General features: G+C 41.8%; 1 pseudogene; it reads left to right on the forward strand.

Moving 5' to 3' along the window:
* The first annotated feature begins 342 nt into the window (after positions 1–342).
* On the forward strand, positions 343–5,374 carry LOC132233105 (E3 ubiquitin-protein ligase RNF168-like; annotated as a pseudogene).
* Positions 5,375–13,487: the final 8,113 nt, after the last annotated feature.

Consider the following 13,487-nt stretch of genomic DNA (forward strand, 5'->3'; position numbering starts at 1 on the left):
TTTCAAACTATACTACAAAGCTATAGTAAGTAATAAGAGTATGGCTCTGGCACAAAAACAGACACTTAGATCAATGGAACAGAATAGAGAGCCTAGAAATAAACCCTCTGTCCCAATTAAGCCCCAATTAATTAATTATCTATCTTAGTGGGACAAATGTAGGTGACCAGGAGTCAGCAATAATGGCCTATCCCCTGGTACTGCAATGTCTAGACAGCTGAGCTAAACCGGAACACATGAACACACAAGACAGAATTAGTATGCAGTCACACAAGGTTTATTTACCTATTCCTAGTGGGTCCTAGGCTCCAGCAAAGGCCACCTGGTGATGCACACTGAAAGATGGAGGACAAAGATGGAGACAGACAGGTGGCCACAGTTGGTTCAGGCTCACATAGCAGAGCAGCCAATCAGGGGCTTGTCTCATGGAGTGACATGGAGCCCTCCTCTCATTAGGCAGGAGACATCACTGAAGAAAAACCTGATGCTTATATAGCCGGTGGTAAACAACTTGTGTCTTATCAGTGTGGGCCAGACGGGTGCCTTTGCTAGGAGCAGGGTGTTTACACTTTAAGGGCTTAGGGCATTCACATCAAGATAGTGGGGCGTTCACTACATTTTGGAAGTTACAGAGTATTGGTGTCTTCACACAGCAAACATTTCACACATTAATTATTTCACACAATAATTATTTCCACACATTAGAGGGGTTTCCTTATGATCATAACATTATTTTAACACCCTCACTTAAATAACCGATCTGTGAAAAAGGAGGCAAGAATGTACAATGGGGAAAATACAGTGTCTTCAATAAATGGTGTTGGAGAAACTGGACAGATATATGTAAAAAAAGGTCCTTCTCCAAACATGGCCCGGCGGCTGCCCCCTCAGCAGCTCAGGGACCATCCCCACCTGCATATTAAAATGGCTGTACCTAAAGAAGCCATCTGTCTCTTCCTTGTCAGAATGCCAGTGCAGGATCTGCATGGTAATCTTGATTGAGCTGGTAACACTGCCTTGTAATCACATGATCAGTAATGCATGCTTCCAATCGACTGTCGAAAAGGCAAACTCATGCTGTCCCTTCTGTTGCCACCGGGTCTCTTCGTGGACCAGGTACCATACCTGAAGAAAGTCTCTCATCAATAAGGAACTGTGGGCGATGATTCAAAAACACTATTCAAAGGAATGCAAGCTTATAGCCTCTGGATAAGTATGGGAAGAAACTGTTGATGACTTACCAGCCAGTTCATCTGTTAAGCAAACCTGGAGAATTGAAAAGAGAATATGAAGAGGAGATAAGCAAGGTGGTGGCAGAGGGAGGGACCAATGAGGAAGAAGCAAACAAAGCCAGTGAAGAGTACACTGGGGCCTTGACTTACGAGTGTCCCGACTAACGAGTTTTTGAGATACCAGCTGTCTCTCGGCCGATTTTTTGCATTGAGTTGATAGAGTAATTTGAGTTAACGAGCTCTTTAATGAGCTTTTTAACAAGCTCGGTCTCAGAAGGAATTAAACTCATAAGTCAAGGCCCCACTGTACATACAGAAACTATTGGCAGAGGAGGAGGAAGAAGAAAAAAGGAGAAGAGAAATGGAAGAACAGCAAAAAAGTGATGAAGAATGGCAAGAAAGCTAAGCATTCATATTAACTATTTCTATGAGGAAAAAGCCTTGGCTTCTCACATGAATTCCAGAAAATCTTATCCAGTTTCAAGCAAGCTGAAAAAGAAAAGTAAAAACAAACAAACAAATACTGGAGATATTCAGAAATATTTGTCACCTAAATCTCAATTTGGGTCAGCATCACAGTCTGAAGTTGCACAACAAGGTAAGAAAAACTCCATGTCTAAGGAAACTCCATGACAGTAGTGATGTGTAAAGAGCCAAGACATTGAGGAAGATATGCCAACACTTTCTCCGCAAATATGCCTTGAAATTCAAGAACAAGGTGCAAAGTCATCAATAGAGTCATCTATGTGCCAATTATGCGCCAGTGGTACAGAATGGTGTCTTGAAAGAGAAGTCAAGATGAGACCAAGCGATCATGATTATGTGTCATAAATCATGAGAGACCTGAAGCCAGAGTTTCCTACTCTAGAAAAGTTGTAGTTAAGCCTTGTGGCAAAACAGAGAGTGGGTGTACTATGTCAGCTATGACACAGATAATTGGAAATAACACAGTTGAGACAAAAAAAATGAAAAATCTTGTCCTACTGATCAGTGAAGAAAGTATTTCCAAAAGAAAAAACCAGGAGTCTTCATTTGAAGCAGTCAGTGATCCATGCTTTTCTGCAAAAAGAAGAAAATGTCCTCTGAATCTTCCTCAGACCAAGAGGAAACGGAAACATTAATCAGCTGTACCCCACAACTGTTAGATTTGGAACATTTACTTTTCGAGAGACATAAACAAGAAGAACAGGACAGGTTATTAAAGATTCAAAAAGAGGCTGGTAAAGAACAAATGAAAGTAAGCCAGCAGAAAGGATCCCCACATGAATATCAGTTATGTGCTACACCCTCACCTCCAGACAAATTGCTAGATGAACAGAGAAAGAATTCCAAAAATAGGAACTTAAAATGACAAGCTTATATAGAGCATTCCAAACCTCATAGAGGCCCCAAAAAATGAAAATTGGCAACCTTTTTTAAAGATCCGGTTGAAACATTCAGTTAATGTTAATGGAAGAAAGATTTCAAAGTCTACTAGAGATGATTGTAATGTATCTAAAAGTGTTCATTCTTTACAGCCTAGGAAGTCACAGAAAGGTATTTTTCAGCTGTTTCAGAGATATATACAAAGTAATCCATGGGCAAAGGAGGAAGTGTTTTAGAATTTGGTAAAGCTGGATTGTGATGCTCTCCTTTTTATCATAAACTGTTTATAAAATGTCTATTCTTCTCTGTGGGCACACTCATTGCCTGTAATTGAAGGGCTGTGCAATTACAAGGGAGGAATATGAAATGTACTTCTGCCAAAGTCAGTGATAAGCAAGAGTCTCAATTCTTTATGAATAACTGTGATCTGCTGAGTTTGACAGTCCTTATATGTAATAGATATGAAAATGCCTGGACCAACTCCCAAGAAATCTTCCAGTGCTATTCTCTTTTTTTAAAAAAAATTCATGTTTTATGGCCTTTGCTCACCTTTTTGTGATGACTAGTAATTAAAGCAAGATTATATTGTAAGAATTATAGCATTTTCTTTTATTTAAAACTAGAGGCCCGGTGCACAAAAATTTGTGCACTCGGGGGGGGGGGGGGAGGGGGTCCCTCAGCCCAGCCTGTGCTCTCTCGCAGTCTGGGACCCCTCGGGAGATAATGACCTGCTGGCTTAGGCCTGCTCCCGGGTGGCAGAGGGCAGGCCCAATCCCTAGGTGCAGCCCCTGGTCGGGCTCAGAGCAGGGCTGATTGGGGAGTTGGGGCACCGCCCCCTGTCATGCACAGAGCAGGGCAATCGGGAGGTTGTGATGCCACCCTTAGTCACGCTCAGGGTAGGGCCGATTGGGGGGTTGGGGCGCCGCCCCCTGTCACTCACAGAGCAGGGCCCATCAGGGGGTTGGGGCGCCGCCCTCTATCACCCACAGAGCAGGGCCGATCAGGGGGTTGGGGCGCCGCCGCTCTCACACTCAGGGCAGGGCCTATGGGGAAGTTATGGCTCTACCCCGTCACACACAGAGCAGGGCCCGTTGGGGGGTGGGGGGGTTGGGGCGCCGCACCCTGTCACACACAGAGCAGGGCCAATCAGGGGGTTGGGGCACCTTCCCCTGTCACAAACAGAGCAGGGTGGATAGGGAGGTTGTGGCCCCGCCCTCTGTCACACACAGAGCCGCAGGGTGATCAAGGGGTTTGGGCGCTGCCCCCTGTCACGCTGATCCCGGTGCCAGGAGGCCTCGTGGCTCTGCTGATCCCGGTGCTGGGAGGCATATTACCCTTTTACTATATAGAATAGAGGCCTGGTGCACGGGTGGGTGCTGGCTGGTTTGCCCTGAAGGGTGTCCTGGATCAGGGTCGGGGTCCCCACTGGGGTGCCTGGCCAGCCTGGGTGAGGGAATGATGGCTGTTTGCAGCTGGTCACACATCCTTCAGGGTGGGGGTCCCCACTGGGGTGCCTGGCCATCCTGGGTGAGGGGATGATGGCTGTTTGCAGGTGGTCACACACCCTTATGGGTGGGGGTCCCCACTGGGGTGCCTGGCCAGTCTGGGTGAGGGGCTGAGGGCTGTTTTCAGGCTGGGGGTGACTGAAGCTCCCAACCGCTCCTTTTTTTCTTTTTTCTTTTTTTTTATTCTGGTCCAGCTTTGAGGCTTGGCTCCAGCTCTTAGGCCTCCGCTGCTGAAAGTAGGTTTCTGGCCTTTGCTTACAATGTTGCAATCCTGCTGGCGGAAGCCCGGCGGACTAAAGCAGGTTTCTGGGGTTTTGTTTAGCTTCTATATTTGTTACATAGTTGCTTAGAGTTGCAGCTCAGAGGCCTGCAGCGGCAGGCGGGGAACGTTGGAGTCCTCTGTCACTGAAGCAAGCAAGCCTCATGTTAGTTTCAAGCTGCCTGGCTGCCGGCCGTCATCTTGGCTGGCAGTTAATTTGCATATTGCCCTGATTAGTCAATGGGAAGGGTAGCGGTTGTACGCCAATTATCATGTTTCTCTTTTATTAGATAGGACTAGAGGCCTGATGCACGAAGATTTGTGCAAGAATGGGCCTTCCTGCCCCTGGCTGCTGGTACCGCCTTTGCTCCAGCTGGAGCCACCTTTCCTCCTTCCCACGCTGCCCAGAGACCCTGGGGTGATGTGGAACACCTGTGTTGTCGCCATGGCGACAATGCAGGTGTCCCACCCTGGTCGCTCAGTGGCTGTGTATGCAAATTAACCTGCCATATTTTTGGGTTAATTTGTATACTCACTCCTGATTGGCTGGTGGGCATTGTGAAGGTACAGTCAATTTGCATCTTTCTCTTTTATTAGTGTACATGGATTAAAATCATGTGAAGTCAGAAAAATCATAGTTTTCTGGAAAATTAGGATTAATTTACAGAAAGGAAACTCATCTCTTAAGGCAAAAGGACCTGAGTAGAGCGAACTGATAACTTGGAAGCATTGAAACTGAGTGGATGATCAGAAACTGGGTCCAGATGGAGTAGCAGAGCATTCTCCCTTATCCTTTCTTTGCTAAATGACACAGTAAACATTTGGGTTTTATATCTTGTGACACTATAGTAAGTGTCATTAAAATAATTAGTTACTAAATTATCTGAAATTTTTGAAATTCACCTTTCTATTAATCTGTTATTTTAGAAAAAATGGGAATTACTGTAGAAGAGTTAAATCACAGTGTACAGTATATTGTTAAATCACAGTATGTTGTGGAACCCAAGATATAAATTACCATGTGTTTATTTCCTTATTATTTGTATTGGTAGTGATTTTTATTTGTGTTTATGGACAGAAATAATATGATACTGGGGTTTCCCCCTAAATTACCCCACAAAGTTAAATCAGAGGCCATGGTTCCATTTTGTGAAATTTAACTTGGAGACTATTAATTTTTGTTTAATTAACATCAACAACTTTAGCCTGGCTGTCATGGCTCAGTGGTTGAGTGTTGACCTATGAACCAGGGGGTTGAAGTTCGATTCCTGGTCAGGGCACATGCTCGGGTTGTGGGCTTGATTCTCATTAGGGGCATGCAGGAGACAGCCAATCAATGATTCTTTCTCATCATTGATGTTCCTATCTCTCTCTCCCTCTCCCTTCCTCTCTGAATCAATAAAAATAAAATATGAACAACTTTGAGCAAACAAGCAACAGCATTTCTGCTGATGCTAGTTATTCATCCTTTTAAGGTAAAAATGCAATAAAATGTCCTAGAGCTAAGTCTAGCTTCAATGTGTCAATATTTTTATACACTTTTGAGATATTTTATCTCCAGATTCTGTTAATCTTTGCCTACTTGGTAGCATCTACTTCAATATTCATTGGGTAGGTAATTAGGGGTAGAATTCTGATGCTAATTTAAAATTTACTTTGCCCTTTCTAAAATAAAAATGTAATTGCCTTTGAGTAATGAAATGATTGTGCTGAAATGAAGTGTAGTCAGAAATGAACAAATTTTGTCTAAAATAGACTAAAATTTATTTTTCATCCAACATATTTAAGAGTGATTTCACTTCACATTTAAGGGAAGATGTTGGATCTCCTCAAATCAAAAGTTATGTAATTAAATCTTCCATGACCAAAAAGGGGGAGGGAATACTGTGATGTATTCAGGATTTATATATTTAACCACTTATTTGTGAAGAAGTCTTTCTGATTAAAATTGGTTTTAAGATAAATTTAAGTTTATGGTGCCAGATGGGTACTAGATTTATTGTGGTGATCACTTTGTAAATTATATAAATGTCTAAGCACTATGTTGTACACCTGAAAATAATATCATCTTGTATCTCAACTATAATTTAAATAAATGTAAAAATATAAATTAAAGAAAACAAAAACCAAAATTAGATAAAACAGTTCAGAATTTGACTTTGTACCAGAAAAACGCTTAAATTTTGAGTACATGTGCTTTAAATATTGTTTTTTGTACAAAATTGGATTATCTGTAATTTTGTTATGAATGTGCCTTTTAGGCACATTAATAACTGTGAACATATTTTCCTGACAGTAAATATGCTATCATATTGTATTAAAAACCAAAATAACTTTTTCTGTAACCTCACTGATCCCATAGTGATACACTGTTAAGACAATATAAAGAAATGTGTAGATTGTACTGAAGTCTTTTCCTTTAAGACATATGGTGTGAGTGCAAGTACCCATTATGGAGCTGCTGTAGCCAGAAAGGTGCTCTGACCACAGCAGGTGGTTGATTTCCTGGGTTATTCAGGAGCCATAAGAATCAAATCTTTGTCTCTGTTTTGATTTTACCATAGCTGGATTTCATATCTTCATTTGTTCTTTAGCTGCACAAATAAAATCAGTTTCATTTCTCAGTCTCAAATGATTTCCCAAAACATAAATATTTTCACTTTTTTTTTTATAGAACATAGAAGCCATGGCTACTTGCTTGACTAAAGGAAACTGCCCCTACAAGCATTCTCTTTCCTACCTTAAACCCTGTAAATTCTTTATTTAAAAAAATCAGACGCTGAGGCCTGATTTATGCATTATGAAGTTTATCATTTAAGTTTATTCAACTTTGCTTCCTCATTCCTTAATGCAAGTCAATTCTACGTCTCTACCTAGTCTTACAGTGTTTGAGATGTGATTAAAGATAAGGACAAAAATAAGAACAAAATTAATAGCAGTTTTACAGGTAGTCTTTGGGTAAAATTATGTCTGAATAGGGGATAGAAGGTTTGATAGGAGAAAGAAGAGAAAACTAAAGGCTTATGGATACAAAGTGACTCTATAATGGAGAATGCTGGGGAAAATGTAGAGCCTATAATTTATTTAATGGGAACATGATGGATAAAAACCCAATCTGACCACAATGAGATATCACTATACCCCTATTAGAACAACTACAGTAAAAAATAGTGAAAATTCTAAATGCTGGCAATAATATGGAGAAACTGGATCTCTCATATATTGCTGGTGGGAATGTAGAATGGTACAGCCATTCCAGAAAATAATATGAAAATTTCTTATAAAGCTACTAGAGGCCCGATGCATGAAATTTGTGCAAGAGTGGGCCTTCCTTCCCCGGGCTGCCAGCACTGGCTTCCCTCTGGCACATGGGACCTGGGCTTCCCTTGGAGCCCTGGCTTCATCCAGAAGGCCCTGATCGCTGGCCAGGCCTAGGGACTCCACCCATGCATGAATTTCATGTGCCGGGCCTCTATTACAGATGTAAGCACAAGCATGTAAAATGGTGAAAATGGAATACATTCTGTAGTTAGTATTCAAGTTAACAATATTTTATCAATTTTAATTTCCTGGGTTTGATATTATACTACAGTTTTATAAGATGCCACTAATGGGGGAAACTAGGTTAAGTGTACAAGGGACTCTAGGTAATAATTTTACAACTCCCTGTGAGTCTATAATCATTTAAAAGTAAAGAGTTATAAAACCCCACTCAGTCTGTTTTTGTTTTAATGATGACACCAAAGGTCTCTTTGCTTTTATAGTGTAATACTTATTATTTTTTTGGCATTCACAATGCATCTTGTACTAATTTGGAAGATTACATTCATTTGTAATTACATGAGAAAAAGACACTGGCTTATAATGCCAAATAGAGATGTTAAAGGGTGTTGAACTGAAATATAAGATAACTAGGTGACCACTGCCCACCCACCGCAACCCACCATTCGGTTGCCCGGGTTTCTCTCCTTGGGGCAATCGTGGAGCTCCCCAGCCCCCCAATTTGATCACCCCACTGGCTGGTGGCCTGGGCCTCCCTCTGCAGGGTGATCATGGGGCAATGGCCAGGCCCCTAACCAATCACATCACACCCACCTTGGCTCGCCTGGCACCAGTGGGTGTCATAGCATTGTCCCAGATGATCGTCTGGATGGTCATCTGGATGGTCGTTCCGCTGTTCGGCCATTCGGTCGACTTGTATATTATGCTTTTATTATATAGGATGATCACACTGAAGAGAAGATAAGTAACTCTCTTTAGTGGGCTCTATAAAGCTAGGTCTCATATCTGTACCACATTTGATCAGTGAACAAAGGAGTAAGAATGCATACTCTTTTTAAATTAAATTTATTGGGGTGACATTGGTTAATAGGATCATACTAGAGGCCAGATGCATGAAATTTGTGCAAGAGTAGGCCTTCCTTCCCCTGGCTGCTGGCATCGGCTTCCCTCTGGCACCCAGGACCCGGGCTTCCCTCTGGCCTGGTTTGTCCAGAAGGATGTCCGGAATCACATTTGGAATGACATCTAGTCTAACTAGCATATTACGCTTTTATTATTATAGATAGGTCTCAAGTGTATATTTCTATGACATATGATCTGTATATTGCACAGTGCGCCCACCACCCAAAGTCAAATCACCTTCTGGTACCATATATTTGGCCTTCTTTAGCCACCTCCTTCCCTCTGGTAATCACCATACTGTTGTCTGTGTCTATGAGTTTCAGTTTTATATCCCACATATGAGTGAAATCATATGGTTCTTAGCTTTTTCTGACTGACTTATTTAGCTTAGCATAATATTCTCAAAGTCCACCCATGTTGTCACAAATAGCAGTATTTCACCTTTTCTTATTTCTGTATATATAGTATATATACCACATATTCTTTCTGCATTCTTCTACCAAAGGGCACTTTGGTTGTCTCCATGTTTTGGCCAATGTAAATAATGCTGCAATGAACATAGCAGTGCATATATCTTTGCAAATAAATGTTTTCAAACTTTTTATATAAATATGCAGGAGAGGGATTGCTGGGTCATACGGTAACTAGTCTTAATTTTGGAGGAATCTCCAGATTGTTTTCCATAGTGGCTATACCAGTTTACATTCCCACCAGCAGTGAATGAGGGTTCCCTTTTCTTCATAACCTCTCTAACATTTATTTATTTATTTTTTTATTATTATTTTTTTTTGTGTTGTTAATGTTATTTTTTTATTAAATCTTTATTGTTCAGATTATTACATTTGTTCCTTTCCCCCCCCGCGCCATAACTCCCCTCCAACCAGTTCCCACCCCACCCTCCGCCCTCACTCCCCACCCACTGTCCTCTTCCATAGGTGCACGATTTTAGTCCAGTCTCTTCCTGCATCCCCCTCACCCCTTTCCCCCCCAAGAATAGCCAGTCCACTCCCTTTCTATGCCCCTGATTCTATTATAATCACCAGTTCATTCTGTTCATCAGATTATTTATTCACTTGATTTTCAGATTCTCTTATTGATAGCTGTGTATTTGTTGTTCATAATTTGTATCTTTATCTTTTTCTTCTTCTTCCTCTTCTTAAAGGATACCTTTCAGCATTTCATATAATACTGGTTTGGTGGTGATGAACTCCTTTAGCTTTATCTTATCTGTGAAGCTCTTCATCTGACCTTCAGTTCTGAATGATAGCTTTGCTGGATAAAGTAATCTTGGTTGTAGGTTCTTGGCATTCATCACTTTGAATATTTCTTGCCATTCCCTTCTGGCCTGCAAAGTTTCTGTTGAGAAATCAGCTGACAGTCATATGGGTACTCCCTTGTAGGTAACTGACTGTCTTTCTCTTGCTGTTTTTAAGATTCTCTCTTTGTCTTTTGCTCTTGGCATTTTAATTATAATGTGTCTTGGTGTGGTCCTCTTTGGATTCCTTTTGTTTGGGGTTCTCTGCGTTTCCTGGACTTGTAAGTCTATTTCTTTCACCAGGTGGGGGAAGTTTTCTGTCATTTCTTCAAATAGGTTTTCAATGTCTTGCTCTCTCTCTTCTTCTGGCACCCCTATAATTCAGATGTTGGTACGCTTGAGGCCCTCCCAGAGGCTCCTTACACTATCTTCGTATTTTTGGATTTTTTTTTTCATTTTGCTTTTCTGGTTGGGTGTTTTTTGCTTCTTCGTATTTCAAATCGTTGACTTGATTCTTGCAATTCTCTAGTCTGTTGTTGGGAGTCGGTATAATATTCTTTATTTCAGTCAGTGTATGCTTAATTTCTAGTTGGTCCTTTATCACAGAGGGTCTCATTAGATTTCTTGTAGATCTCATTAAGTTTATCGGCAGTTTCTAGAAAATTCTTGAAAAACCTTAAAAGTGTGGTTTTGAACTCTATATCCAGTAGTTTGCTTTCCTCCATTTCTGTCATTTGTGACCTGTTTCTTTGTCTCCGCATTTTATATGCTTCCCTGTGTTGATAAAGTCGTTTTCTGTGCTAAGTGTCCTCTAGGGCCCAGTGGCTCAGCCTCCCCAATTACCTGAGGAGGACACTCTTGGTGCACCCCCTTGTGGTCTTTGTGCACAGTCTTGTTGTAGTTAAGCCTTTTTTTTTCTTTTTTAATTAAATCTTTATTGTTCAGATTATTACATTTGTTCCTTTTTTTTCCCCCCCCATAACTCCCCTCCTCCCAGTTCCCGCCCCACCCTCTGCCCTCACTCCCCACCCACTGTCCTCATCCATAGGTGCACGATTTTTGTCCAGTCTCTTCCCACATCTCCCACACCCCTTTCCCCCCCAAGAATAGTCAGTCCATTCCCTTTCTATGTCCCTGATTCTATTATAATCAACAGTTCATTCTGTTCATCAGATTATTTATTCACTTGATTCTTAGATTCACTTGTCGATAGATGCATATTTGTTGATCATAATTTGTATCTTTACCTTTTTCTTCCTCTTCCTCTTCTTAAAGGATACCTTTCAGCATTTCATATAATCCTGGTTTGGTGGTGATGAACTCCTTTAGCTTTTCCTTATCTGTGAAGCTCTTTATCTGACCTTCAATTCTGAATGATAGCTTTGCTGGATAAAGTAATCTTGGTTGTAGGTTCTTGGTATTCATCACTTTGAATATTTCTTGCCACTCCCTTCTGGCCTGCAAAGTTTCTGTTGAGAAATCAGCTGACAGTCGTATGGGTATTCCCTTGTAGGTAACTGAGTTTCTTTCTCTTGCTGTTTTTAAGATTCTCTCTTTATCTTTTGCTCTTGGCATTTTAATTATGATGTGTCTTGGTGTGGTCCTCTTTGGATTCCTTTTGTTTGGGGTTCTCCGTGCTTCTTGGACCTGTAAGTCCATTTCTTTCACCAGGTGGGGGAAGTTTTCTGTCATTATTTCTTCAAATAGGTTTTCAATATCTTGCTCTCTCTCATCTTCTGGCACCCCTATAATTCTGATGTTGGTACACTTGAAGCTGTCCCAGAGGCTCCTTACACTATCCTCGCATTTTTGGATTCTTTTTTCAATTTGCTTTTCCGGTTGGATGTTTTTTGCTTCCTCGCATTTCAAATCATTGACTTGATTCTTGCGCTCCTCTGGTCTGCTGTCGGGCGTCTGTATAATATTCGTTATTTCAGTTCGTGTGTGCTTAATTTCTAGTTGGTTCCCCAATATAAGATCGAGGGTCTTATTAGTTTTCGTGTAGAGCTCATTAAGTTTATCGGCAGCTTCTAAACAGTTCTTGAGAGACCTTAAAAGTGTGGTTCTGAACTCTATTTCTTCCATTGACAATTTTGTCCTGTTTCTTTGTCTCCGCATTTTGTTATGCTTCCTTGGTGCACCCCCTAGTGGTCTTTGTTCGCAGTCTTATAGATAAATCTTGATTGTTGTAGCTAATTCCAGGGAGGGTTTGACCTCCAGGCCAAGTGGCTATGAGAATCAGCTGTGTCAGCAGTGAGAGAACTTCTGTCCTCTAGGGAGGTGCTAATCTAGCCTTTGCCTGAGGCTATCCGGCAAATGTCTCTGTGCAGGGCTTGGGCGGGGCGGGTCGCACAGGATCAACAGGGTGGGCCGGAGAGAGCAGTTATGGCGGCTCTCAGTCCTGTCCCAAGGGGCTCTGCCTCTCTGAGTCCCAGCACCCGCTGCAAAGCTGGGAGAGAAAGCTGCACTCGCTCTGACCGAAGCCAGACAGTCCCGCTTCTCCCGTTTGAGTCTGGGTCCCTAGAGACTCGCCTGGATCTGGTGCTCAGAGTCTGCGACTCCCTCCCGATTGAAAACAACAACCTCGCCCTCCGCCGCCAGCCCGCTCTGCGCACTCCGCACCTCAGAATTTGACTTCAGCACTGCGCCTCCTCTGAGTGTCCGTATGCGTTTCTCTTTCCTCCTAGTTGTAGGACTTCCACTCAGCCAGCGTTCCTGTGGTTCTGGGTGATGTCCGTTCCGTGTTTTAGTTTCACTTTTGAAGTAGTTGTTCAAAGCAGCAAACTCCGGCGTTAACCTATGCCGCCATCTTGGTTCTCCTCTCTCTAACATTTATTACTTTTCTTGATAATAGACATTCTAACAGGTGTGACATCTCATTGTTATTTTCATTGTGGTTTTGAGATACCCTTTAGCTAGTGAAGTTGGACATATTTTCATATATCTGTTGGCCATTTATATGTCTTCTTGTGAGAGGTCCTCTACCCATTTAAAAAAATCTTTATTTTTGAAAGTATTAAGTATATCTTTTTTTTCTCCCCCATTGACCCCTTATAGCCCACCCTCAGCCCCACCCCATACCTTCACCACCCTTGTCTGTGTCCATGGCTTATGCATATATGCATACAAGTTCTTTGGTTGATCTCTTCCCACCCACCCATCCAACCCCACTTTCCCTCTGAGATTTGACAGTCTGTTCCATGCTTCTATGTCTCTGAATCTATTTTGTTCATCTGTTTATTTTATTATTTAGATTCCCCATATGAGTGAGATCATACGGTAGTTGTCTTTCTCTGACTGGCTTATTTTACTTAGCATAATACTCTCCAGATCCATCCATGCTTTCTTAAAGGGTAAGAGATCCTTCTGTTTTATAGCTGCATAGTATTCCATGGTGTAAATATACCACAGCTTTTTTATCCACTCATCTACTGATGGACTTGGGCTGTTTCCAGATCTTAGCTATT

This window comes from Myotis daubentonii, chromosome 1, assembly GCF_963259705.1.
Source record: "Myotis daubentonii chromosome 1, mMyoDau2.1, whole genome shotgun sequence".
Classification (NCBI taxonomy): domain Eukaryota; kingdom Metazoa; phylum Chordata; class Mammalia; order Chiroptera; family Vespertilionidae; genus Myotis; species Myotis daubentonii.